Source organism: Rhinoraja longicauda, chromosome 26 (assembly GCF_053455715.1).
Source record: "Rhinoraja longicauda isolate Sanriku21f chromosome 26, sRhiLon1.1, whole genome shotgun sequence".
NCBI lineage: Eukaryota > Metazoa > Chordata > Chondrichthyes > Rajiformes > Arhynchobatidae > Rhinoraja > Rhinoraja longicauda.
In genome coordinates, this window is record NC_135978.1 from 31635228 (window position 1) to 31661097 (window position 25870).

At 50.3% G+C, this 25870-nt stretch overlaps 1 protein-coding gene and 1 long non-coding RNA gene across 2 annotated transcripts in view; one reads left to right on the forward strand and one right to left on the reverse strand.

Annotated features, from left to right (window-relative positions):
* cuedc1b (CUE domain containing 1b) overlaps positions 1 to 1387 on the reverse strand; it is a 93518-nt gene extending 92131 nt beyond the window's left edge. The window contains exon 1 of the mRNA XM_078422240.1: positions 1053 to 1387. The gene's annotated coding sequence lies outside the window, so the exon portion shown is untranslated. The remainder of the gene's footprint in view (positions 1 to 1052) is intronic.
* Positions 1067 to 8901, forward strand: LOC144606293 (uncharacterized). Its single transcript, XR_013548934.1, has 3 exons — positions 1067 to 1290; positions 2395 to 2454; positions 8428 to 8901. It is a non-coding gene; the product is annotated as an uncharacterized LOC144606293 (long non-coding RNA).
* The last annotated feature ends 16969 nt before the right edge of the window (positions 8902 to 25870 follow it).

The following is a 25870-nucleotide window of genomic DNA, read 5'->3' on the forward strand; positions in this document are numbered from 1 at the left end:
TCACACACACACATGCTCTCACACTTTCTTGCAGTCACACACACTCTCACTCTACCTATCTCACACACTCTCTCCCTCTCACATTACCTCCCTCTCTCTCACATTCTCTATCTCTCCCTCTCCCTCTCCCTCTCTCTCTCTCTCTCTCTCTCTCTTTCTCACACAAACGCACAAAGGCAAGGGGCTTTTCTTTATGCTAACCCAATCCCAGTGCACGAAAACCAGTGAAACTCGCCACCAGAAGGAAATGAGTGAATGCTGCAAGCGAACCCCACACAAGGAGTGTGTCTGGTTTCAGGCCGGCTCATTGTGGCTGACTGCTCAGACCCCAGCCGGCGCACACTCACACACACACAGTCACACACACCCACACACACACCCCACACTCACACACACCCCCCCCCCACACACACTCACACACACACCCCCCAGTCTCACACACACAGTCTCACACACAGTCTCACACACCCCCCCCCACACACACACTCACACACACCCCACACACCCCCCCACACACACACACACTCACACACAGTCAGTCACACAGTCACACTCACACACACACACTCAGTCACACTCACACCCCACACACCCCCCCCCCACACACAGTCTCACACACACACCCCACACACACACACCCCACACACACACACAGTCACACACAGTCTCACACACACACCCCACACACAGTCACACACACAGTCTCACACACACACCCCACACACAGTCACACCCCCCCCCCACACACACACACACAGTCTCACAGTCACACCCCCCCCCCACACACACACACACCCCACACACTCATTCACAGTCACACACAGTCTCACTCACACACACACACAGCCTGCATGCAGCCGGAGAGGGGCGGTGGGGGACGGAACAAAGCAGCGACTCTTTCCCCTCCCCCCCCCTCACCTCCCTCCTTCATTCTCCCCCTTCCCTCCCTCCCTCACCCCCCCCCCCCCCCCCCTTCATTCTCCCCCTTCCCTCCCTCCCTCACCCCCCCCCCCCCCCCCCCCCTTTCCCATTCCCTTTCCCCTCTCACTCACCGTCCCAGCCAGACGCTCCGGGGCGAGTGTTTCGGCCAGACGCTCCTGCGCTGAGTCTGTGTGTGTGTGTCGGTCTCTCGCTCCCTCTCTCCGCCGTGTGTGTGTGTGCCTCTTTCTCTCTCTCTCTCTGTGCCTCTCTCTCTCCCTCTCTCCCTCTCTCTCCCTCTCCCTCTCTCTCTCCGCCGTCGAGGTCAACAGATGGACGTGGACTGGAGGTTTTGCAGCTTCCTGCTGGAATGTGAGTGAAGCGCAGCGACTGGTCCCCGCGGGCTGTGGTCTCTCTCTGTGTGTGTGTGTGTGTGTGGGTGCAGGAGGGGCCGGGACACGCTCCACACTCTCTTCACTCTCTCCTCACCCCCCACTCACTCTCTCCCCACTCACTCCCACACTCTCTCTACTCTCTCCCCTCTCTCTCCCCCTCTCACTCTCTCCCCTCTCCCCCTCTCACCCTCCTCTCTCTCCCCCTCCTCTCTCTCCCCCTCTCACTCTCCCCCTCCTCTCTCTCCTCCTCCTCTCTCTCCCCCTCTCACTCTCTCACTCTCTCCCCCTCCTCTCTCTCTCCCTCTCTCTCCCCTCTTGCTCCCCCCCTCTCTCTCCTCCCCCCTCTCTCTCCCTCTCTCTCTCTCCCCCCTCTCTCTCTCCCCCCCCTCTCTCTCTCCCCCCCCCCTCTCTCCCCCCCCTCTCTCCCCCCCTCTCTCTCTCCCCCCCTCTCTCTCCCCCCCTCTCTCTCCCCCCCCTCTCTCTCTCCCCCCCCTCTCTCTCTCCCCCCCTCTCTCTCTGCCCCCCTCTCTCTCTCCCCCCCTCTCTCTCTCCCCCCCTCTCTCTCTCCCCCCCCTCTCTCTCTCCTCCCCGCTACTTAATTATTAATTTTACCCAAAATAAACTTTATTCAGAATTTATCCTTTTTTAAAACCCATAAACCTGTGCAAACCCTCCCCATGCATCCAGTGATGTTATAACTCAGCAGTGTTTACACCTTTGCCACATTGGATACACATAACTGGTAGAGTTGCTGCCTCACAGCGCCAGACACTCAGGTTCGATCCTGACCACAGGCGCTGTCTGTACGGAGTTTGTACGTTCTCCCCGTGACCGCGTGGGTTTTCTCCGGGTGCTCCAGGTTTCCCCCCACACTCCAAAGACGTGCAGGTTTCTATAAATTGTCCCTGGTGTGTAGGATAGTGGCAGTACACATCTTGTTCCATACACCCACCTCTCTCAGTGAAAACGTTGCCGACCCCCTAGGTTCATGTTTCACCTTAACCCTCTCACCTTAAAGTTTCCCCCCTCCTCTGGATTTTGGAGGCACCAAGAACTGCAGATGCTGTTTTTTTTTAAAAAGGACACAAAGTGCGGGAGTAACTCCATCTGGTCAGGCAACATCTCTGGAGGACATGGAGAGGTGAGTTTTTGGGTCGAGACCCTTCTTCAAACAGAACCTGTTTCCCAGGATGGGAAAACCAAATACCGGAGAGCACAGCTAAAGGGTTAGAGGGGCAAAGTTTAAAGGAGATGTGCAGAGCAGGGTTTTTTTTACCTGTCCAGCTGTCTTTTAATTGCTGTGATAATACCTGCCTCATCTACCTCCTCTGGCAGCTCGTTCCATAAACCCACCACCCTCTGAGGAAAAAGAGTTGCCCCTCAGGCTCCTAGTGAATCTTTCCCTTCTCACCAGAAACCCGTGTCCTCTGTTTCTTCATTCTCCAACTCAAGGGAAAAGACCCAATCTATTCCCCTCATGATTTTATACGCCTCTCTCACATCACCCCTCAGCCTCCTGCTCTCCATGAAATGAGTCCTAGCCTGCTCAACCTCTCCCTTTAGCTCAGTATAGTATTATCTGATCTGTTTGGGTAGCATGCAAAACAAAGCTCATCGCTGTACCTCAGTACATGTGACAAACCTACACCTAAAAACACTTAACAAGGGGATTAACGGGTCAACTAATACATAGAAACATAGAAACATAGAAAAATAGGTGCAGGAGTAGGCCATTCGGCCCTTCGAGCCTGCACCGCCATTCAATATGATCATGGCTGATCATCCAGCTCAGTAACCTGTACCTGCCTTCTCTCCATACCCCCTGATCCCTTTAGCAAAAAGGGCCAAATCTAACTCCCTCTTAAATATAGCCAATGAACTGGCCTCAACTACCTTCTGTGGCAGAGAATTCCACAGATTCACCACTCTCTGTGTGAAGAAATGTACATTCACTTGACACAGCAGCATCTCGCGCCCTCCCTGGGCAATGTGTAGTTCAGTTTAGTTTAGAGATACAGCACGGAAACAGGCCCTTCGGCCCACCGAGTCCACGTCGACCATCAATCACCCGTTCACACCAGTTCTATGTTACCCACTTTCTCGTCCACTCCTTACACACCAGGGGCAATTTACAGAGGGGTCAATTAGCCCACAAACCTGCACGTCTTTGGAATGTGGGAGGAAACCCACGCGGTTACGGGGAGAACGTGCAAACTCCGTACAGGCAGCACCCGAGGCCAGGATGGAACCCTGGTCTCTGGCGCTGTGAGGCAGCGGGTCTACCCGCTGTGCCACCGTGCTGCTCTTGTGCAGTGGTGCACTCTCAGAACTCACCCACCCCTCACCCTCACCCACTCACCCACCCCTCACCCTCACCCACCCCCACCCACCCCCGCCCACCCCCACCCCCCCCCCCCCCCCCCAGTTTATTGCCTGATCAGATTACTGTTCATTAGCACACGAGTGATAACTGGGAGTTTGTGGCTGTTATGTTTCTAACATAACAATGAGATTGCACTTCACGGTGTCTGCAGGTTGCTGAAGGTTTATTATTATCACCTGTACTGAGAGAGAGTGAAAAAACATTGTTTACATCAATCATCGTATCCGTGAGTACTATCAACCCATTCATAAACTCAACAGGTAGTGTAATATGGAGTTACATATATAATATGTATATTATATATACACAATATATAGTGTAATAATAGCAGAATATGGAGTTGAAACATTACAGTTACAAAGTGCAGGTAAAAGTAAGTGTAAGGTGCACAATAGACAATAGACAATAGACAATAGGTGCAGGAGTAGGCCATTCAGCCCTTCGAGCCAGCACCGCCATTCAATGCGATCATGGCTGATCACTATCAATCAGTACCCCGTTCCTGCCTTCTCCCCATACCCCCTCACTCCGCTATCCTTAAGAGCTCTATCCAGCTCTCTCTTGAAAGCATCCAACGAACTGGCCTCCACTGCCCTCTGAGGCAGAGAATTCCACACCTTCACCACCCTCTGACTGAAAAAGCTCCTCCTCATCTCCGTTCATCTCCCCTTATTCTCAAACTGTGGCCCCTTGTTCTGGACTCCCCCAACATTGGGAACATGTTATCTGCCTCTAATGTGTCCAATCCCCTAATTATCTTATATGTTTCAATAAGATCCCCCCTCATCCTTCTAAATTCCAGTGTATACAAGCCCAATCGCTCCAGCCTTTCAACATACGACAGTCCCGCCATTCCGGGAATTAATCTAGTGAACCTACGCTGCACGCCCTCCATAGCAAGAATATCCTTCCTCAAATTTGGAGACCAAAACTGCACACAGTACTCCAGGTGCGGTCTCACCAGGGCCCGGTACAACTGTAGAAGGACCTCTTTGCTCCTATACTCAACTCCTCTTGTTACGAAGGCCAACATTCCATTGGCTTTCTTCACTGCCTGCTGAACCTGCATGCTTCCTTTCATTGACTGATGCACTAGGACACCCAGATCTCGTTGAACTCCCCCTCCTCCTAACTTGACACCATTCAGATAATAATCTGCCTTTCTATTCTTACTTCCAAAGTGAATAACCTCACACTTATCTACATTAAACTGCATCTGCCATGTATCCGCCCACTCACACAACCTGTCCAGGTCACCCTGCAGCCTTATTGCATCTTCCTCACAATTCACACTACCCCCCAACTTAGTATCATCTGCAAATTTGCTAATGGTACTTTTAATCCCTTCGTCTAAGTCATTAATGTATATCGTAAATAGCTGGGGTCCCAGCACCGAACCTTGCGGTACCCCACTGGTCACTGCCTGCCATTCCGAAAGGGACCCATTTATCCCCACTCTTTGCTTTCTGTCTGTTAACCAATTTTCTATCCATGTCAGTACCCTACCCCCAATACCATGTGCCCTAATTTTGCCCACTAATCTCCTATGTGGGACCTTGTCGAAGGCTTTCTGAAAGTCGAGGTACACCACATCCACTGACTCTCCCTTGTCAATTTTCCTAGTTACATCCTCAAAAAATTCCAGTAGATTTGTCAAGCATGATTTCCCCTTCGTAAATCCATGCTGACTCGGAACGATCCCGTTACTGCTATCCAAATGCTCAGCAATTTCGTCTTTTATAATTGACTCCAGCATTTTCCCCACCACTGATGTCAGACTAACTGGTCTATAATTACCCGTTTTCTCTCTCCCTCCTTTCTTAAAAAGTGGGATAACATTTGCTATTCTCCAATCCACAGGAACTGATCCTGAATCTATAGAACATTGAAAAATGATCTCCAATGCTTCCACTATTTCTAGAGCCACCTCCTTAAGTACTCTGGGATGCAGACCATCAGGCCCTGGGGATTTATCAGCCTTCAGTCCCATCAGTCTACCCAAAACCATTTCCTGCCTAATGTGGATTTCCTTCAGTTCCTCCATCACCCTAGGTTCTCCAGCCCCTAGAACATTTGGGAGATTGTGTGTATCTTCCTCAGTGAAGACAGATCCAAAGTAACGGTTTAACTCGTCTGCCATTTCTTTGTTCCCCATAATAAATTCCCCTGCTTCTGTCTTCAAGGGACCCACATTTGCCTTGACTATTTTTTTCCTCTTCACGTACCTAAAAAAACTTTTGCTATCCTCCTTTATATTATTGGCTAGTTTACCCTCGTACCTCATCTTTTCTCCTCGTATTGCCTTTTTAGTTAACTTTTGTTGCTCTTTAAAAGAGTCCCAATCCTCTGTCTTCCCACTCTTCTTTGCTATGTTATACTTCCTCTCCTTAATTTTTATGCTGTCCCTGACTTCCCTTGTCAGCCACAGGTGTCTCTTACTCCCCTTAGAGTTTTTCCACCTCTTTGGAATAAATTGATCCTGCAACCTCTGCATTATTCCCAGGAATACCTGCCATTGCTGTTCTACCGTCTTCCCTGCTAGGGCCTCCTTCCAATCAATTTTGGCCAGCTCCCGCCTCATGCCTCTGTAATCCCCTTTGCTATACTGTAATACCGACACTTCCGATTTTCCCTTCTGCCTTTCCATTTGCAGAGTAAAACTTATCATGTTGTGATCACTGCCTCCTAATGGCTCTTTTACCTCTAGTCCCCTTATCAATCAGGATCATTATACACAATGCGGCAGGCTGGAAGATAACACATAGTTCCTTGAAAGTGGCGACACAGGTAGATAGGGCGCTCAAGACGGCTTTCGGCACTTTGTCCTTCATCAGACAGAGTGTTGAGTATAGACGTTGGGAGGTCACGTTATGGTTATACAAGACGTTGGTCAGGCCACAACTGAAGTATGGCGTTCAGATTTGGTCTCCCTGTTACAGGAAAGATGTTGTTCCATACACTCACCACCCTTTGTGTGAAAAAGTTATCCCTCAAGTTCATTATTAAATCTTTCCCCCTTCACCTGAGAGGAGGCAGTTGAGTCAGGTACGATCACAGCGTTTTAAAGAATTGGATTTGGATTGGTACGTATGTGTAGGAAGGAACTGCAGATGCTGGTATAAACCGAAGATAGACACACAAAGCTGGAGTGAATCAGCGGGTCAGACAGCATCTCTGGGGAAAAGGAATAGGTGATGTTTCGGGTCGAGACCCTTCATCAGACTGACTCAGGGGCGAGGGAAACGAGAGATATAGACGGTGATGTAGAGAGATATAGAACAAATGAATGAAAGATATGCAAAAATGTGACGATGATAAAGGAAATAGGCCACTGTTAGCTGTGGGCTAGGTGAAAACTAGTTACAGACAATGAGACTCAACAAGCTGATTCTGAAGCTAATACATCGACTTGGGTGGGGGAAAGACAGAGAGAGAGAGGGGATGCAAGGACTTTAGAGAAATCAATATCCATACCGCTGGGTTGTATGGGGGGAAAAAACTGCAGATGCTGGTTTAAATCGAGGGTAGACACAAAATGCTGGAGTAACTCAGTGGGTCAGGCAGCATCTCTGGAGAGAAGGAATGGGTGACGTTTCGGTTCGGGTGACAGGGGAGGGGACATAACTGAGGCAGTACAGCAAGGTTCACGAGATTGATCCCTGGAATGGCGGGACTGTCATATGAGGAAAGATTGAAAAGACTAGGCTTGTCCCACTGGAGTTTAGAAGGATGAGAGGGGATCTTATAGAGACACATAAAATTATAAAAGGACTGGACAAGCTAGATGCAGGAAAAAGTTCCCAATGTTGGGCGAGTCTAGAACCAGGGGCCACAGTCTAAGAACAAAGGGGAGGCCATTTAAAACCAAGGTGAGAAGAAACTTTTTCGCCCAGAGAGTTGTGAATTTGTGGAATTCTCTGCGAGAATGCAGTGGAGGCCAATTCACTGGATGGATTTAAGAGAGAGTTAGATAGAGCTCTTGGGGCTAGTGGAATCAAGGGATATGGGGAGAAGGCAGGCACGGGTTACTGATTGTGGATGATCAGCCATGATCACAATGAATGGCGGTGCTGGCTCGAAGGGCCGATGTTTCTATGTTTCTATGTTTCTATCAGTCTGCGGAAGGGTCACGAACCGAACCGTCACCATTCCTTCTCTCCAGAGATGCTGCCTGTCCCGCTGAGTTACTCCAGCATTTTGTGTCTACCACCCAAGTTGTGGAAGTTGCCCAAGTGAAAAATGAGCGAAGCGCGTACACAGATAGGAATGGTTTCGTCGGATCTGGACCAGAACCTGAGTTCCTGGCAGCTTCAGGCTGCAACTCTACCGCTGGGCCGCCCCACTCCGAGATAGATCCCTCTGTTCTGTCAACAATGAATCTTCCAAACCACCATGCCAAATATCCACCCGGAATAACTTTGGGATTGTAGTCTTTTGGACGGTGATTTGGGATGAACCTCAAGCTGAGGTCACTCGTATCAAGAGTCGAGTGCAGCGAGCAGGTCACTGGCAGGGCCATGCTCAGAATAGCATATTATTAAATATCGTGGGAACATACAGGGAAAAGCACACAGCGATTGTCAGTGGGAGGGGGTCGGCAGGACTATGAAATATTACCAAAACATGGCGACTACTGCATATCGACTCAGTGGGCTATTTAGATGCATTATTTGCTTAACAAGGCTCGCTGAGTTACCACAGCTTTTTGTGTCTATCTTTACTTTAATTTAGTGACACAGCGCGGAAACAGGCCCTTCAGCCCATCGAGACAGCTCCGACCAGCGATCCTACACACCCAAGGGACAATTTTTACATTTATACCATGCCAATTAACCCACAAACCTGCACGTCTTTGGAGGAAACCGAAGGTCCCGGGAGAACACCCAGTGGGATCGTGTTAGTGTGCGGGGATCGCTGGTCGGCACGGACTCGGTGGGCCGAAGGGCCTGTTTCCGTGTTGTATCTCTAAACCGAACAAAACTAAACTGAACTAAACAGAAGGAGCTGTTGGAACAGAACTTGCCTTGTGCAATGCCATCACATTTCACCTTGCTCAGCAGTGAATGGAGTCCTATTTTGCAAGATGTTACCAGCACTATCTTCAGTAATAATGTTTGACAGCATCTGAATGCTCCTGTGTTTACTGAAGGAAAAAATCTTGTTCTTCATAACAATATGTCACTTTATCAGAATGGTATGTTACCACAGCCAAACAAGGCTTCATTTGTATTCTGTTAAATAAAACACAGGCATTTTCTCGACTGTCTATTCTTGTTTCCTAATTGTTTTTCCAAACACAGCAACTGTACACGTTTCACCCTGGTTGCCTTTTGGTTCAAAACGTAAACACTGGGTATTGGGGATCCTGAGGCTGAATGTAGTTAAAGTAAATATCATTCATTCATTCAAAACACAGAAGGGTACAGCAACAGGCCGTTCGGCCCACAATGCCTGTGCCGTACATGGTGCCAAGACCAACTCAGATCTGCCTGCACATAATCCATATCCATGTGCGTATACAAAATTCTCTTAAAGGCCACTATCATAAGCCTCCACCATAGAGTTGCCCCCATGTGCCTCCACCATAGGGTTGCCAACTGTTCCGTATTAGCCGGGACATCCCGTAATTTGGGCTAAATTGGTTTGTCCCGTACGGGACTGCCCTTGTCCCGTATTCGGCCCGGGGGAGGGGGGGGCGGACGCTGTAGGCCCAGACACTGTAGGACCGGACACTGAGGCCCGGACGCTGTAGGCCCAGACACTGTAGGCCCGGACACTGTAGGCCCGGACGCTGTAGGCCCGGACAGTGTAGGTCCGGACACTGTAGGCCCGGACAGTGTAGGTACGGACACTAGGCCCGGACACTGTAGGCCCGGATGCTGTAGGCCCGGAGATTGTAGGCCCGGACTGTGTAGGTCCGGACAGCGTAGCAGGAAAAAAACTGCAGATGCTGCTTAAAATCTGTCTACCTTCCGGACAGTGTAGGTCTGGACAGTGTAGGTCTGGAGGGCCCGGCGCCGCCTAACGGAGGTTGCGTGGCAACCCAGCTCCCGGCCCGGGTGGCCGCCATTGGTGGAGCGGGAGCACGTGGCCGCTGGCTGGGTGAGGTCACGTGGTTAGTGGAGCGGTGAAGTCACCTTGCCCCTTATTTGGGTGTGAGAAAGTTGGCACTCCTACTCCACCACCACCCCTGGCAGTGTGTTCCAGGCATTGTTTCTCTCCCCTTCACTTCCCTTCCCTTCCCTGTGACCCACATGAATGCACACCCATTTCTCCCATTATCACCCTCATTTTCTCCGTCCCCTTCCACCTACATCCCTTCCTCCGGCTTCACAATCCATGCCTCTACTCTCCCTATCTCATACCCTTTTGTCCACCCATCTGCCAATCGACCCCCCCCCCCCCCCCCAACTGAAGCCACCTATCACTCTGAGGAATGGTCTCGAACCGAAACGTCACCCATTCCTTCTCTCCAGAGACGCTGCCTGTCCTGCTGAGTTACTCCAACATTTTGTGTCTACCTTCCACCTATCAATTTCGTCAGGCTTCCCCTTTCCCCCCCCCCCCCTCCCCCATAACAATCAGTCTGAAGAATAGGCTGAAAAAGACAGAAAACGCTATAGTATGTTGTGGTCCCAACCCCAAACGTCAGGTATCCACGTTCTCCAGAGATGCTGCCTGACCCGCCAGGTTACCACAGCGTTTTCTGTCTTTTCTTTCAGTAAACTGCCGTCTGCAGTTCCTTGTGTCTAACCTGGTTTGATCCTGATCTCGGGCACTGTCTGTGTGGAGTTTGCACGTCCGCCCTGTGATGGCATGGGTTTCCTCCCACACTCCAAAGACATGCGAGCTTGGAGGCTAATTGTCTTCTGTAAATTGTCCTGAGTGTGTAGGATAGTGTTAGTGTATGGGAGATGGCCACTTGGCATGGACTCGATGGGCCAAATGGCCTGTTTCCACACTTTGTCTCTAAGCTGAGTATAGAAGTTGGGAGGTCATGTTGCTGTTATATGAGACGTTGGTGAGGCCATATTTAGAGCATTGTGTTCAGTTCTGGGCACCATGTCTTAGGAAAGATATTGTCACGCTGGATAAGGTGCTGAGAAGATTGACGAGGATGTTGCCAGGACCTGAGGGTCTGAGCTATAGGGAGAGGTTGAGCAGGCTGGGACTCTATTACTTGGAGTGCAGGAGGATGAGGAGACAGGTTTAAGTTGAAAGATTTAATTGGAATCTGTGGGGTAACTTTTTTTTCCACAAAGGGTGGTGGGTGTGTGGAACGAGCTGTCGGAGGATGTAGGTGAGGCAGGGACTATCGCAACACTTAAGAAACATTTAGACAGGTACGTGGACAGGACAGGTGTAGAGGTAGCTAGAATCACAGAGAGATACAGTGTGGGAACAGGCCCCCTCGGCCCAACTTGCCCACACCCACATACATGTCCCATCTACGCCAGTCCCACCTGCCCGCTTTTGGCCCATAGGGGCTGGTGTAGCTGGGGCATGTATGTGGGTGTGGGCAAGTTGGGCCGAGGGGGCCTGTTTCCACACTGTATCTCTCTGTGACTCTAGCTACCTGTTGCTGGTGGGTTGCCACCCGATGATGTAGGTTGGTAGCTGCACTTTGCCAGCACAGGCCGGTGTGCGGGCCAAGCACTGACGCAAGGTGTCGAGCTGACCTGCGAACAACCTCACGCCAACCTAACAACAATGAAGGAAAGGCTGCACAGCCCGCTCGCACAAACAATCACTTGCTTCAGGCAGACACAAAATGCTGGAGTAACTCAGCAAGTCAGGCAGCATCTCGGGAGAGAAGGAATGGGCGACGTTTCGGGTCGAGACCCTTCTTCAGACTGATGTCAGGGGAGGGAGGGGGGGGGGGACAAAGATAGAATGTAGTCGGAGACAGGAAGACTAGTGGGAGGACTGGAAAGGGAGAGGGGATGTAGAGGGAAAGCAAGGACTATCTGAAGTTAGAGAAGTCAATGTTCATACCGCTGGGGTGCTAACTGCCCAAGTGAAATATGAGGTGCTGTTCCTCCAATTTGCTTTAACCCAACTACCTGCACAAGATGTGAAATCCACTGGGAGAGCGAGTTTTCTTGTGGCCTTAAGTACTGTAGACTTTAGAAATACAGCGTAGCCCAACAAGTCCATGTCGACCAGCGACAAACCCCCACCCCATACACTAACACTATCCTACACACCAGGGACAGCTTTACAGAAGGCAGTTAACCTACAGACCTGCACGTCTTTGGAGTGTGGGGGGAAACCGAAGCACCCGGAGAAAACCCACGTGGTCACTGGGGAGACATTGTAAAGGGACAATTTACAAATTTGCAGTAGGCAGTTGACCTACAAACCTGTACGTCCTTGGTGGCTTTGAACAGTGTTGAAACCATGCATGTGCGGCAGTGGAACCAAGCAGAGAACTTGCTCCTGGGACTCGGGTTCTGACTTGACTCGTGACTCTTGTGATGGGCTTCTTGAGTTCTGCTTGAAAAGGTAATTTGCTCTCATAATCCTTTGATAAATCTAACACACGCAGCACATGATTGAACCACTTTACTTTACCTTTGAGATACAGTGCAGAAACAGGCCCTTCGGCCCAACGAGTCCGCGCCAACCACCGATCACCCTGCACACTAGCATTATCCAACACACACTTGGGATCATTTTACAGAAGCTAATTAACCTACAAATCTGCAGGAAAAAAAACTGCAAATGCTGGTTTAAATCGAAGATGGACACAAAATGCTGGAGTAACTCAGCGGGTCAGGCAGCATCTCACCCCCTCCCCTGACATCAGCCTGAAGAAGGTCTCAACCCAAAACATCACCCATTCCTTCTCTCCCGAGATGCTGCCTGACCCGCTGAGTTACTCCAGCAATTTGTGTCTACCTCTAACCTTTTGAGTGTGGGAGCACCTGGAGAAACCCCACGCAGGTCACGGGGAGAACGTGCAAACTCCGCACTGACAGCACCCGTAGTCAGGATCAAACCCGGGTCCCTGGCGCTGTGAGGCAGCAACTCTACCGTTGCGCCACCGTGCCGCCCCAACTGTGACAGGTAACGGCATTAGGGAGACCAGAGAAGTGCTGACAAAGTATTTTGGCCTGGTGTGGAGTGTGGGAGACACCATCATCATCGGCGGTCACTGGAAGCGAGTGTGACTGTCCTCTCCATAGGGTCGGACGCCTGTGCGTGACTTTGTTTAACGTGGGGAGATTGGTGCACAGACAGCCACCTCACGGTCCTTGACAGATCTGGGCCAGGATCCAGTGGCGTGGAGTCCAAGACGACCGGGGACCCTTTTCTGCTGCAGCCTTCATCCATCCGCCTTCCCAGCCGTTGTGACGCTCCACTAAAGTCAGCCATCATCCTCCGCCCGTTCCACCGTTGAGGTCTTGGTTGGATTGCTCTTTGTCAGGGACCTCCCCCTTGACCTTGACCTTACCGCCATGGGTGACCCTACCAGGAGCGTAGCTCCAGATGGCATCGCTCTCAGGATCTCAGGGCCCAAAACAAGACTAATTGAAAGATGCAGCAAGGAAAAGCTAACATTTATTGTTCCTCCAGCACTTTGTGTTTTATGCTGAATATTCCTTGCAGTTCCTTGTGTCCATTTTGAATACGCTCCTTGGGCTGGAATATAGATTTTAGGTATTAGGGAAAAAATATCTCCAGCACAGAAACATGCCCTTCAGCCCAACATGTTCATACTCCATCTACACTAGTCCTCATTGCCTGTGCTTGGTCCATGTTCCTCCAAACCTTTCTTATCCGTGCCCCTGGCCAAATGTCCTTTAAAGATTGCCCTTGGATGTGAATGTAGATGGGTCGGTGAGTAAGTTTGCTGAAGCCACCAACATTGGAGGAGTTGCAGTGAGGAAGACTGTCAGAAGATACAGTGGGAGATACATCAGCTGCAGAAATGGGCAGAGGAATGGCAGATGGAGTTGAACCCCAGCAAGTGTGAGGCGTTGCACTTTGGGAGGTTGAGTGTAGAGGGAATCTTGCAGTCCAAATTAATAGCACAAGTAGAGAGGGTGGTAAGGTAGGCGTCAGGTATGCTTGCCTTCATTGCTAGGGGCATTGATATGAACCCTCATTGGAGACCCTCAGACTGGGGCGGTCACGGTGGCGCAGCGTTAGAGTTGCTGCCTTACAGCAAATGCAGCGCCGGAGACCCGGGTTCGATCCCCACTACGGGTGCTGTCTGTACGGAGTTTGTACGTTCTCCCCGTGACCTGCGTGGGTTTTCTCTGAGATCTTCGGTTTCCTCCCACACTCCAAAGCCGACCAGCGATCCCCGCACATTAACACTATCCTCCACCCACGAGGGACAATCTTTACATTTACCAAGCCAATTAACCTACAAACCTGCACGTCTTTGGAGTGTGGGAGGGAACCGAAGATCTCGGAGAAAACCCACGCAGGTCACAGGGAGAATGTACAAACTCCGTACAGACAGCACCTGTAGTCAGGATCGAACCCGGGTCTCCGGCGCTGCATTCGCTGTAAGGCAGCAACTCTACCGCTGCGCCACCGTGACCGCCACGGATGTGGAGGCTTTGGAGAGAGTGCAGAGGAAGTTCACCGGAACGCTGCCTGGATTAGAGGGTTTCAGCTGCAGGGAGAGCTTTTCCATTCCCGGTGTGATCCCATTTAATTGCAGTAAACGTCATCCTTGATGGTTATTTTTTAATAAACCAAGAGCAGTTTCAGGAGAATCCTGCTGTGCTTCTGTACCACAGGCCAGCGCTGTCATAAGCAGAGTCACAGTCTCACAGCGGCTCCCTCACCATGGAAACCACAGCCCAATGCATCTTCCTGGGAGGCATTTGATCAACAGCTACAGGGTTCCCACTACATCAGTACATGCAAACACAGCCTGGTAACTCAGCGTGAAGTGCACAACTCCACAAGGGTCAACGAGGACAAACATATCTCATCTTATTCATAGGTAGACGCAAAATGCTGGAGTAACCCAGCGGGTCAGGCAGCATCTCGGGAGAGATGGAATGGGTGGCGTTTCGGGTCGAGACCCTTCTTCAGACTGATGTCAGGGGAGGGGTCAGGACAAAGGTAGAATGTAATCGGAGACAGGAAGACTAATGGGAGAACTGGGAAGGGGGAGGGGATGGAGAGGGAAAGCAGGGACTAGCTGAAGTTAGAGAAGTCAATGTTCATACCGCTGGGGTGTAAACTACCCAAGCGAAATATGAGGTGCTGTTCCTCCAATTTGCGCTGAGCCTCACTCTGACAATGGAGGAGGCCCAGGACAGAAAGGTCAGATTGGGAATGGGAGGGGGAGTTGAAGTGCTGAGCCACTGGGAGATCAGGTAGGTTTAGATGGACTGAGCGGAGGTGTTCAGCGAAACGATCGCCGAGCCTGCGCTTGGCCTCGCCGATGTAGAGAAGCTGACACCTGGAACAGCGGATACAGTAGATGAGGCAATAGATCATAGAACTACAGCACAGGCCTGGCATGGAGGTGCAGTGGTAGAGTTGCTGCCTCACAAGGCCAGAGACAAAGTAGAAACAAAGAACAGATGTTGGTTTATACCAAAGATAGACACAAGGTGCTGGAGTGGATCACCTCCCTCCTCCCCCCCCCCCCCCCTCTAATTTCAGTCTGAAGAAGGGTCCCAAGCCAAATAGGATAGGGTGGTGAAGAAGGCGTTTGGTATGCTTGCCTTTATAAATCAGAGCATCGAGTATAGAAGTTGGGATGTAATGTTAAAATTGTACAGGGCATTGGTGAGGCCGAATCTGGAGTATGGTGTGCAGTTCTGGTCGCCAAATTATAGGAAGGATGTCGACAAAATGGAGAGGGTACAGAGGAGATTTACTAGAATGTTGCCTGGATTTCAGCACTTAGGCTACAGAGAGAGGTTGAACAGGTTGGGTCTTTATTCTTTGGAGCGTAGAAGGTTGAGGGGGGACTTGATAGAGGTTTTTTAAATTTTAAAAGGGACGGACAGAGTTGACGTGGGTAGGCTTTTCCCTTTGAGAGTGGGGAAGATTCCAACAAGGGGACATAACTTCAGAATTAAGGGACAAAAGTTTAGGGGTAACATGAGGGGGAACTTCTTTACTCAGAGGGTGGTGGCTGTATGGAATGAGCTTCCGGTGGAAGTGGTGGAGGCTGGCTCGATTTTATTATTTAAGAGTAAATTGGATAGGTATATGGATAGGAGGGGATTGGAGGGTTATGGTCTGAGTGCAGGTAGATGAGACTAGGTCAGGGAGAATGGTCGGCGTGGACTGGTAGGGCCGAATGGGCCTGTTTCCGTGCTGTAATTGTTATATGGTTATATGGTTATATGGTTAAATCATCACCTATCCTTTCTCTCCAGAGTTGCTGCCAGACCCGTTGAGGTACTCCAGCACTTTGTGCCTATCTCTGGTATAAACCAGCATGTGCATATCTTTTTTTCTACATTGTGACTGCTCCACTGTGAAATCTTCTCAAGGTGCACTTACTTTGAAGATCACCCCCCTCTCTCCAACGGGAGTTGCGTGAGACCCTCGCTCACTGCCCCCCACCTCGGTGATTCTCCTGAGATCACACCTTCCCTGGTCAACAATGGACCAACCAGGCACTGCCTCGCCCGGGGTCATTAGTGGCCGGCCCTGAATGGTCCTGGTCTTTCCTCACCTCGCTCCTCACCACCCCCACTTTTCCACTTTCAGTCTGAAGAAGGGTCCCGATCTGAAACGTCGTGGTTGCTTGTTCTCCAGAGATGCTGCCTGCCCCCCGAGTTACTCCAGCACTTTGTGCAGGGCCGTCTTAACGCATGGGCCTGATGGGCACTTGCCCGGGGGCCCACGAGCATCGGGGCCCCATGCTGATCTGTGTATGTTAAGTGACTTGCAATAAATAAATACTACTTTAAAAATGTAGGTTCAATAAGTGCTTTTTTCGCAACATTTTCGGTCACTAAGTGCTTCTCACAGCGATCTGTAAGTGCTTTTCGCAACAATGTAGCACCCTAAGTCCATCGCTAAGTGCTTTTCGGTAAGTGCTTTTCGCCGGTACGACAGGGGGGGGCTGGTAGGGAAAGGGGGGTGGGGGAGAGTAACGGTAGGGGCCCCAGTACACTGCTTTGCCCGGGGGCCCATAATGCTGTAAAAACGGCCCTGACTTTGTGTCTACAGTATCTTCAAGATCGGGGAGCCTTGGGTGACCAAAGAGGCTGTGCCAAAAACGTGTCCCACCCCGGTCACTCCTTGTTCTCCCTTCTACAGACCAGCAAAAGGTACAGCAGCTTGAAAGCGCGCACCACCAGACTCAGGAACAGCTTCTTCCCCTCTGTTATCAGGCTTCTGAACGGTCCTTCCGTAAGCTAGGGCATTGTCCAATTCACCTCTACCCCATTGTGGACATTGGACTTTGGCTCTGGAACTGGTGCGCTACAATGCTGAGAATTATCTCTCTATCTTCTCCTTTGCTCTACCTGTTGTACCTGAGTTGGAACTAATCGTATCTATGTATCGTATACCTGATTAAGAAATAGACACAAAGGACAGGTCCCGACCCGAAACGTCACCCATTTTTGTTCTCCAGAGATGCTGCCTGACCTGCTGAGCTACTCCAGCACTTTGCTACTCCAGCATCTTTGGTTTCTTCGGCATGGTGGCGCAGCGGTAGAGTTGCTGCCTCACAGCGCGAGACCCGGGTTCGATCCCGGCTACGGGTGCTGTTTGTACGGAGTTTGTACGTTCTTCCCGTGACCTGCGTGGGTTTTCTCCGAGATCTTTGTTTTCCTCCCACCCTCCAAAGACGTACAGGTTCGTAGGTTAATTGGCTTGGAATAAATGTAAATTGTCCCCAGTGTGTGTAGGTAATATTAATGCGGGATCGCTGGTCGGCGCGGACTCAGTGGGCCGAAGGGCCTGCTTCTGCTCTGTATCTCTAAACTAAACTAAACCAGCATCTGCAGTTCTTTGTTTCCACATATATACAGAACTTTATTGTCATTCGGTACTGAGGTACCAAACAAAATTACAGCAGTCACAGAACACAACAAAAAAGAAAAGAACACAGGACACACAACCCCAACACAAACATCCATCACAGTGACTCCAAACACCCCCTCACTGTGATGGAGGGCAACAAAACTTCCACTCTCTTCCCCCCGCGCCCACGGACAGGCAGCTCGACCCCTACCGAGGCGACCGACACACACAGCCCCCGCAAGGGGATGGAAGGCCCCGCGGCCAAGCCGGGCCGGCGATGTTAAGTCCAGTGGCCGAGCCGCGCCATGGAAGGCCCCGCGGCCGAGCCGCACGCTGCTAAGTCCCGCGGCCGAGCCGCGCCGGCGATGTTAAGTCCAGCGGCTGAGCCGCGCCATGGAAGGCCCCGCGGCCGAGCCGCACCGAGCGCTGAACCGTCCCGCGGCCGAGCTGCACCGAGCGATGGAATGCCCCGTGGCCGCGCCGCACCGAGCGCTGAAACGTCCCGCGGCCGTACCGGGCGATGCAAGGCCCCGCGGCCGAGCCGTACCGGGCACTGTTAGGTCCCGCGGCCGAGCCGCGCCGGCGATGTTAAGTCCAGCGGCCGAGCCGTGCCGGGCGATGGAAAGCCCCGCGGGCGATGGAAGGCCCCGCGGCCGAAGAGACCTAAAAAAAGAAAGATTTCCCCCACCCCACCCCCACCCCACCACCCCCCGCCCCACCCCACACATACACAGCCAAAAACAAAAACAAAAATCATCCCAACACCGACGCACAAACAAAACAAAAGGAAAAAAGACAAACAGACTGCCAGAGAGCCGCAGCCATTAGGCGCAACCACACGTGGCTTATCGTACATCGGATCGTACATCGGACATCATATCGTACATCGGATCTGTATGGATTGCATGCAAAGAACAAAGCTTTTCACTGTACACGTGACAAAAATAATCCCAAACCTAGGCCCAGTCTGAAGAAGGGTCTCGACCCGAAACGTCACCCATTCCATCTCTCCAGAGATGCTGCCTGACCCGCTGAGTTACTCCAGCATTTTGTGTCTACCTTTGGCCTAAACCACTCAACTTGGGCAGGTGTAAAATAGTTTAATCTTGTTCGTTATATTCCAGGGGTTCACATTTCTCTGGTAATCCCGATTAATATTCATTTGAATATGGCGTTTAGACTTCCATTCTGAATCCATCCCACAAATTAATCCTTCAAGTCTCTGCTTTATAAATCTTAATCTGCCAATTGTTCATTTAAATAGGTCGCTCTGACGTGGCATTCACTGCTGAAATCTAGGCTAACATTTCTAAGTCCTGTATTATCAGGCGGACTTGTCCTTTACAAACAACTTTAAATAACTACACAGTCTGAGCCACTCATTGAGGTCAGGCCAACGGTTAAGGTCTCCTGGTACCTCCAGCAAGTGCATGAAGCTCCCAGTGACAGAGCCAAAATATACAGTAAATTTAGACAAGACTTCAAAAAAGACTAACATCTATAGTTAGTGATCATTCACCTTGGCTGTTGTGAGACCTTGCAGAGTGCAAAATCCTATTCTTGTAATGGCATACCAAGAGTCCATTCAGCCCATCAGCTTCATGCCAGCTTCCAGGAAAACAATCCTATTTAGCTGTGGAAGGAACTGCAGATGCTGGTTTAAACCGAAGATAGACATAAAAAGCTGGAGTAACTCAGCGGGTCAGGCAGCATCTCTGGAGAGAAGGAATAGGAGGTGTTTCGGGTCAAGACCCTTCTTCAGACTTCAGTCTCGATCCGAAACATCACCTAATCCTTTTCTCCAGAGATGCTGCCTGACCCGCTGATTTACTCCAGCTTTTTGAGCCTATCTCCCATTTGGTTTAGTTTAGAGATACAGCATGGAAATAGGGCCTTGAGCCTACCAGGTCCACACTAACCAGCGACCATCTGCAATACAATATATCTTTATTGTCATTGTACAGGGGTACAACGAGATTGGGAATGCGCCTCCCATATGATGCAATAAATTAATTAGCTAGTCAGTATTAATTTAAACAACCCAATGAAACAAATTGGAACAGTTTTTAAACAGAATAAAGTGCAAGTAGATCTGTGCCGGTTCACTGTGCGATGTGACCATCCGGCTCAGCAGGACCGGTTCATAGCAGCTATGGCCCTGGGGATGAAGCTGTTCCTGAGTCTGGAGGTGCGGGCGTAGAAGGCCTTGTATCGTCTGCCCGATGGTAGAAGTTCGAACAGACTGTTGCAGGGGTGTGAAGAGTCTTTGTGGATGCTGGTGGCTTTTCTGAGGCATTGTGTGTTGTAGATGCCCTCCAAGGCTGGTAGCTGTGTTCTGATGGTCCTCTGAGCTCTATGACACTAACATACCGTCCACACTAGGGACAAGTTACAATTATTCTGAAGCCAATTAACCTACAAACCATCGATCACCTGTTCCCCCTAGTTCTATGTTATCCCACTTTCTCATCCACTCCCTGCACTCCAGGGGCAATTTACAGAGGCCAAGTCACCTACAAACCAGCACGTCTTTAGGATGTGGGAGGAAACCGGAGCACCTGGACGAAACCCATGCAAAACCCATGAGGTATTTTTGTACTATAAATGTTTTTATATTCCTTGCTGACCATTTAAAAGTGAACTTTAGGGACACTCTAGGGAAACCTTTGTCCACTCTCGGGGCAATTTACAGCAGTCAATTAACCTTTCAACCTGCATGTCTTTGGGATGTGGGAGGAAACCGGAGAGCCCAGAGGAAAACCTACGTGGTCACAGGGAGAACGTACAAACTCCACACAGACAGCATCCCGAGGTCGGATTCGAACCCGGATCTCCGGGGGGCCAAGATGTGACGACTGTGCCTTTGTGGGCTGTGCAAAAGAATTTCACTGTGCTGTGCATCCATGACAATAAAGAACCGTGGAACCATTGCCATCTGCATCACTGTGCCACCCATTTGTCCCATTCCTCGCCATTTATTCTCTCACACAAACTCTCCAATGAGTCTCTTTCCATTAACTTGTGGTGCAGAGTAATTTACACAGCCAATTCACTTACATGAATTCCCTAAGGGCAATTCTTAAGCACTACCTTAGTTACTTAGGCACGACCTAATATAACTTAGGCACGACCTAATATAACTTAGGCACCACCTAATATAACTTAGGCACTACCTAATATAACTTAGGCACTACCTAATATAACTTAGGCACTACCTAAGGCACCACTTATAACTTAGGCACTACCTAAGGTGGTGCAGCGGTAGAGTTGCTGCCTTGCAGCGCCGGAACCCAAGTTCGATCCCGACCACGGGAGCTGTCTGTGCGGAGTTTGCACGTTCTCCCCATGACATGCGTGGGTTTTCTCAGAGATCTTCGGTTTCCTCCCACACTCCAAAGACATGCAGGTTTGTAGGTAAATTGGCTTGGTATAAATGTAAATTGTCCCTTGTGTGTGTAGGGTAAGGGATCGCTGGTCGGTGCGGATTCAGTGGGCCGAAGGGTATGTTTCCGCACTGCATCTCTAAACTAAACCTGCATATATCACAGTACCAGACCTAACTCCATTTGGCCACGACAGCTCTGCTCTCAATACCACGATCCATCCCATCCATAAACTCATGGAACATGGAGGAAAGAACTGCAGATGCTGGTTTAAATCAAAAATAGACACAAAATGCTGGAGTAACTCAGCGGGACAGGCAGCATCTCTGGAGAGAAGGAATGGGTGGCGTTTCGGGTTGAGACCCTTCATCAGTCTGAAGAGAAGTGTCTCTACCCAAAACGTCACCCATTCCTTCTCTTCAGAAAAGCTGCCTGACCCGCTGAGTTACTCCAGCATTTTGTGTCTGTCATGGAACTTGGAGTCAGCACTAACCTCTACTCTACAGATGCGCCGTAGAAAGCATTTTATCAGGATGCATCACAGCCTGGTTTGGGAACAGCTCCGTCCAAGACCACAGGAAACTGCAGAGAGTTGTGGACGCAGCCCAGACCATCACACAACCCAACCTCCCTTCTGTTGACTCCATCTACACCTCACGCTGCCTCGGCAAGGCCAGCAGCATCATCAAGGACCAGTCTCACCCCGGCCACTCCCTCTTCTCCCCTCTCCCATCAGGCAAGAGGTACAGAAGTGTGAAAACGCACACCTCCAGATTCAGGGACAGTTTCTTCCCAGCTGTTATCAGGCAACTGAACCATCCTATCAACACCTAGAGAGCGGTCCTCAGCTACTATCTACCTCATTGGAGACTCTCGGACTATCTTTAATCGGACTTTACTGGACTTTATCTTGCATTGAACATTATTCCCTTTATCATGTATCTGTACACTGTGGACGGCTGGATTGCAATCATGTAGTCTTTCCGCTGACTGGATAGCACGCAACAAAAAGCTTCTCACTGTCCTTCAGTACACGTGACAATAAACTAAACTAACCTAAACTAGATAACGTTCAAACTCCACACAGACAGAACAAGGTCAGGATTGTACTCAGACCGCTGGAGCTGGAAGTAAGCCACATTAATTACTGCACTACTGCTAAATATTATTTAGATTGCAAAACGCATGAGATATTTTTGTTCTGCAAATGTATTGAAGATAGACACAAAATGCTGGAGTAACTCAGCGGGACAGGCAGCATCTCTGGAGAGAAGGAATGGGTGACGTTTCGGGTCGAGACCCTTCTATGTTGTTCCCACTGAAAGCACCCTACCCAAGGAATGACTTGAAGACTTACCTTTAGTTTAGTTTAGTTCAGAGGTACTGCATGGAAGCAGGCCCTTCAGCCCACAGCCTCTGTGCTGACCAGCGATCACTCGTACTCTAGTTCTATCCCACACACTGGAGACATTTTACGGAAGCCAATCAACCTACAAACATGTGCGTTCTTTGGAGTGTGGGAGGAAACCAGAGCACCTGGAGAAAACCCACGCGGTCACGGGGAGAATGAGCAAACTCCGTACAGACAGCACCCGTGGTCAGGATGGAACCCGGGTCTCTGGCGCTGTCAGGCAGCAACTCTACCGCTGCGCCACCTGTCATACCTTCTATTGTACCTTTCGCAAGTCCCCCATTTGGTTGCAGTACAGCGTGCATGAGTTGTACTGCCTTAATGCATGAAATGCAGCAGCCAAACTTCACACAGCAAGCTTCAAAGCAGCAGTGAGATAGCAGACAACTCGTTCAGCTGAAGGGCAAATCTCCACTACTTTGCAAATTGGAAGCTAGACTGAAACCACTTGGGTACTTGTGAAAGGCCCTTCAGAAATGGAACATAGAACAGTACAGCACAGGAACAGGCCCTTCGGCCCACTATGTCTATGCCCAACATGATGCCAAGACAAACGTTTATCTGCCTGCACGTGATCTTGCCAGCAAAAGACTGGTCCCACCAAGATGCAGCACAGAACGTCACAGGAGATCCTTCTTCCCTGTGGCTATCAAACTGTACAACCCCTCCCCCTTCTGTCATGGGGTAGACTGACTCCCCTCCCCCCAATCTTTGCACATCCCCAATCCTTTCCACTCGTCATTTTAATTTCATGTTTCGTGTATCTTGTGTTTTGTGACTGTTGACAGACCAGTTTCCCTCCTGGGATAAATACAGTTCTATCGTATTGTACCCATAATCCCTCTACTTCATGCCATTCCATGCACCGATCCAAACGTCACTTAAATGCCACGATGGTAGCTGCCTCCACCACCACCCCCGGCAGTGTGTTCTGCTTGGGCAGCTGCTTTGGTCCACGCCCACCACCGATTTCCCGGCAACTGCTGGTCCGGCACCTTCTTTAATCCGGACAAAGTTACGAGAGCGTGCTTGAAATCCCCACACGGAGGACCCACTGACAATGTGGCCCCTAGGCCGGGCGACCAATCTCCACCTCATCGGGACTTCCGCGGCCGATCGCCGGGTGGAATCTTCCCCCTGCGGCCGGGGCTCTGGAACTCTGGCCCGGCCCGAGCCGGCAGATCCGTTCCCACAGCCGACGTCCGAGGCCGACTTTGCGGGCCGGCATCTCCGCCCCTCGGCGGCCTAGGCGGAACATTCCGGTACCGTTGGACTCCTCTCGGAGGCCGTGACCTCTGTGGGTCCGGCAACATGGATAATCCAGCCCGGCTCTGGACCAAGGGTGCCGGGAAATCACTGATGGAGCTGTACCTCGGTTCACGTGACAGTAATAAACCAAAACCTAAACCTATCCATTCAATTTAACTTTCCAACTGGTGGAACACTCAGACCAACGTGAATCATTCCATTAGAAACCAACTACCCAGTATATTCATTAAACAGGACACTCTATTAAAATACTGCAAACTGGACCAGAAAATGAAATAGGGTGGCATACTTACAGCATGCTTTGAATTATTTTAAAAAAGTCACACATTGATGGGAAATCACTGACTCGTTTCAATGATCATTTGACTGGCAATTAGCGGTGACGTTAGTAACAGAGAATTAACCAGGAGAGCAGAAAATATGGAGCAGGGCAGGACAGGAACAGGCCCTTCGGCCTAAAGGTCTGTGCCGAACATGATGCCAAGACCAACTCTTGTCAGCCTGCACATAATCCATATCCCTCCATATCCATGTGCCTATTTGGACAGGTACATGGATAATACGGAGACATATGGGCCAAATGGGGGGCAGGAGGGAATTGTTTAGTAGGGGCATCTTGGTCTGCATGGGCACGTTGGGCCGAAGGGCCTGTTTCCGTGCTGTATGTCTCTATCCAAAAGTCTCTTCAATGCCACTAGCGTATCCGCCACCATCACCACCACCACCACCACCCCCACCCCCACCACCACCACCACCCCCACCACCATCACCCCCCCCCCACCACCACCACCACCACCACCACCACCCCCCCCACCACCACCACCACCACCACCATCACCACCACCACCACCCCCCCCACCACCACCACCACCACCACCACCACCACCACCACCACCACCACCACCCCCACCACCACCACCACCACCACCACCACCACCACCAGGTTCCAGGCCCTCACCATCCGCTGTGTAAAAAACACATTAAAATTGGGTTTGAAAGTAAAAATTTAATTGATCTGTTTTGGGACATAAGACAATTAAACACATTCTTAACTCAATAAAAAGCATCATATCATCAAATCTGTGAGTGGGTAAACTCAAACTGGAAGAAAAATATGTTAAAGATAGACACAAAATATAGAGTAACTCAACGGGTCAGGCAGCATCTCTGGAGAACATGGATAGGTGAAGTTTTGGGTCGGGACCCTTTTTGAGAGAATAAATGGCAGCTAGTGACATTTAGTTCAGTTTAGTTTAGTTTAGAGATACAGCGCACAAACAGGCCCTTTGGCCCACGCTGACTAACGATCTCCGCACACTAACACACACGAGGGGCAATTTTACCAAGCCAATTGGCCTACAAACCTGCATGGCTTTGGAGTGTGGGAGTAAACCGGAGCACCTGGAGAAAACCCACGCAAGTCATGGGGAGAACGTACAAACTCCGTACAGACAGCACCCGTAGTCAGAGTTGAACTCGGGTCTCTGGCACTGTAAGGCAGCACTTAACAGCTGCACCACCGTGCCGACTTACATCTCCAACATGGCACCAAACTGGAGAGTTTGGATTTATCAAAAAATCCTGACAAAAATGGAAATGCTTTTTGTAAACGGATGAAATTTCATTTCCCACTCCAGGATCAGAATCATACGATCGTATAAATTAGCAGATAAAGGCCATTAGGCCCATTAAGTTTGCACTGATTTTGAATAAGGTCAATGCAGAGGGTGGCACGGTGGCGCAGCGGTAGAGTTGCTGCCTTGCAGCGCCGGAGACTCGGGTTCAATCCCGACTACGGGTGCTGTCTGTACAGAGTTTGTACGTTCTCCCCATGACCGCTTGGGTTTTCTCCAAGATCTTCGGTTTCCATCCACACTCCAAAAACGTAAAGTTTGTAGGTTATTTGGCTTGGGTTTGTATACTTGGTACATGTAAATTTTCCCTAGTGTGTGTAGGCTTGTGTTAATGTGCGGGGATTGCTGGTCGGTACGGACTCGGTGGGCTGAAGGGCCTCTGTACCTCCAACAAACTAAACTAAACAGATTTGACAGGAATCTTCTAGACTGAAAGCCTTAAGTGTGCAAAGAATCGAAAATAGAATTTTAAAAACAGCAATAAATTCTAGCCAGATGCTACATTTTGTCAG